The sequence below is a fragment of the Ruditapes philippinarum genome, unplaced genomic scaffold (genome assembly GCF_026571515.1).
Source record: "Ruditapes philippinarum isolate M1 unplaced genomic scaffold, ASM2657151v2 ctg3558_1_1_1_1, whole genome shotgun sequence".
Classification (NCBI taxonomy): Eukaryota; Metazoa; Mollusca; class Bivalvia; order Venerida; family Veneridae; genus Ruditapes; species Ruditapes philippinarum.
The window spans coordinates 71,881-75,309 of record NW_026857994.1 but is presented as its reverse complement, the minus strand read 5'-3'; positions in this window follow the sequence as shown (position 1 = coordinate 75,309).

The window sequence follows — 3,429 nt, the reverse complement described above, 5'->3', positions numbered from 1 at the left end:
ACAATCAGGGTTTAAATTACATGCATCATGATACATCGTGGCTCACCTTTCTTCAAATGAAACATTGTCTTTTTGCAACGGTTGCTATGGATAAACAATTATTTCGTGACGGATTAATTACGTTGTCATATAATTTTCTAAGAATTGAAAATACACAATTATTCGAGAAAAAACAAGACGTTGTCTTTTTCTATTCTTAAGGACAATTGATTTTTAAGAAAATACAGCTGAGCAAGTCTGACTTAATGTTGCTCGCGATGAACACCAGTTAAATTAGTTTTGAGCAAACTGTCTAGAACTAGTTAAGTCCACCCGGTATCTAACTCATCTGAATAAGACATTGTCACATTTTGCATGTTTGCTCTGTAAGTATGCATGGTTATCTGATTAGATCATTTATTGAATCTAACCGTTGCCACAATTAAAGTAAAATGCTATAATGAACTACAACTGATATTTAAGTTTCGTTTAATTGATTTCTATATACTGATTTACTGAACTGTATATGCTAATTTTTATGATTACCGGCGAGTTTGAACACACCTGAACTCAATTCTTTTCATATTTTTTTGTTAAACTGTTCATGTTTTGTATAAATCTTTTTATTTTTCTCTTTTTATTTTTTTATTTGGAATGTGTCAAATAGTATAGTTGACGTACTATTTATAAAACATACACAAACGGATTGTTATAACGATTTTCAAGCGAGGTCAATAGGACTTTCTGCATAATATTCAATGGCTTACTTGTCTGTCACATATAGTTTTATAACATGAACAGGTTGTGATATAAAACACAAAATACAGTCTTATACAACTTCTGCCAATTTTTTAAAGCAAGGAAAAATAAAAAAGAAATTGAGAAGGTCTTTGAATACAATGCAATACACGTAATTTTATTCAAAACTTTTATTACATAATTACATAATAACACTGCAATATATAATCTTAAAATGTATATTTCATTATATTACATTTAACAGTTTTCGGTCCAATATACTTCTAGCCACTACATTGCCATTTACACACAATACGTCGATACCGATATCTTATTGAAATCTGGAAACAAAGTCATCTCTCGGAAGCATTAATCACAAACAAAAATACATAAGAATTGCAGGCTCGGTTAGATCGAGTCTGTACATGAGGGATAATGAATAAGTGCAACATCCTCACGTCCCCTAGTACCGGCTTGAGCGGTACTCAATTCTCAACACTTAATAGTGCTGGCATCAATGAACCAGAAGGACCAGAAAATATAACGATATGAAGATTACTGACCGAGTTATACGCGGTTTTACACAGATTAAGTAACATAAAATACACTTGTTCAGTAGAGGGTGTGTCATTTAGACAAAATGGAGAAAGTTGAAATCAAAGCAGTCATTAAGTACCTCTGTAAGAAAGGGATATCCCCCAAGAAAATCCATGAAGACTAAATAGATACTCTTGGGAAGGAGTCAAAAGAGGCCACCAGCGATAAAACTGCTGAAGCTCTGTACGATCTGGTCATGTGCGACTAAAGGCAAAACCTGCGAGGCATTGCTAGGGCAGTGTGTATAAGCTTTGGCTCAGTTTAGGGTATTTTGACTGATGTCCATGTTGTATGACGACCAGAAACGGACCAGACTTGACAAGATATCTTTTGTCTCGCTAAGAGAATGAACCTGACTTTATCTACCGGATCGTATATTGGGATGTACATCAATAAATAAATTATGTGTCTATATCTTTGATATATATTTTTTATAGGCTTTCAATTCCATCCAAGATACCCATGTTCATCAGATACATAAAATATTGTTTCCACGGACCAGCTGATTAGCCGCAGTATAGTTTATATAAGAACTCTTACGACGAATGAACCCATGGTAACAGCATGACATTGCTAAAGTTGGCATTTTATATGGCTGGCAACGAAATAACCTAACTTACCGAAGTATTTATACTAATAATGCTAACAATCAGAGGTATTTAGTTATCAATAAAACGTCATTACGTGCCGTGCTTTTTGTTCTGGTGAAAAATTCCTCTCAAAGGAAGTTCTGATATATTTTTACTGAGCCGGAAACATATATCGACCTATATATAGTTGGCACTAACAATCTTTGAATAATTAAGGTAATTTGGCAGAAATAAATTGTTTTATAATGCTTCGCTGCTCATTTATTTAAAAATGGAATATTGGCTTTTCAACGGTTGCTATGGAAAAATGATGCCCACGTGACGAATTGATTCCATTGTATACAATATTGTCATATAAATTACTCGGAATTGAGACATTGAGGAGATTGCAGGAGTGTGAAATAAACTGGACGCATCTAAATGTCATTTTTAAAGACAATCAGCATTAAAAAGAACTATCGCAAAGATTGAAATTTCACAAAACAAAATAGTGGATGATTGTAAAACATCAGCTGTTCTGTTCATTGATGGTACCCTTAGTATATTTTTTTACAAATAAGTGATATGTTTAGCCAGTGTGCTTTAACAAGGAACGCATACATAATAAATGGTTAAAATTATGATGGGAATTCGGAAAAAAATAATGGGAATTAAAGAAAAAATGTTTGACAAACTGGATGTAGGGAACGAGTCTCTGGATGTCGGCATAATTTGTAAATAAGATTATTAAGCAAGCAACTGTACAAAAGATAAATGAATATTCAATATTCGATATTACCTATGCACGAAAGACTTGTAAAGACCCAGTAAAAAACTTCGGAGATAGACTTACATGAATTAATATTATGGATAAAATCCAGCAAGATGAAGTTTTACTTCCGCAACAACAACTGAGAGGACCAATTACGAATTTGTAACATCAAACCTACATTTCAACATTGAGGGCATTTGGTCAGGGGTCATCCTGAGCAGAGTATATGATTATGACCTTGATAATTTCCGGAAATGACTCTCTACACTTAGGAATTGCACAAGAACACTCCGGTATGTCAAATGAATTATTCACGGATTTCGACAAGTTTTCACTTGAAATAAAATTTATTTACATAATGATAAGTACGTTAGTTATAACTATGAACGTATTAGCAATGGTTGTACTGCGGAGAACTAGGAAAATCCCTTACGCTTCAAAGTTCTTGTGTACTGGAATTTTGTTATATGATTTGAATTTCGTCGTAGTATCAACGATAAGGAAATTCATAAAAGATCCGGCAACGAACTTAGCTTTTCAGGTATTTGGCAGCGTTTCTTACCATCTGTCACTTATAAGCGTGATGATGATGTCAGTTGAACGGTTTCTTTTATTCTACTATCCAATGTGGTATTTGAGAATTGTATCAGAGAAGATGACTAGAATAGTGATACTTTCTACGTGGTCTTTGTACATCGCTTCATTTGTGATTGTGCGTTACGGTGTTTGTTATTTACGCCTTAAATCGGAAAAAGTATTCATTCAAGCTGGCGC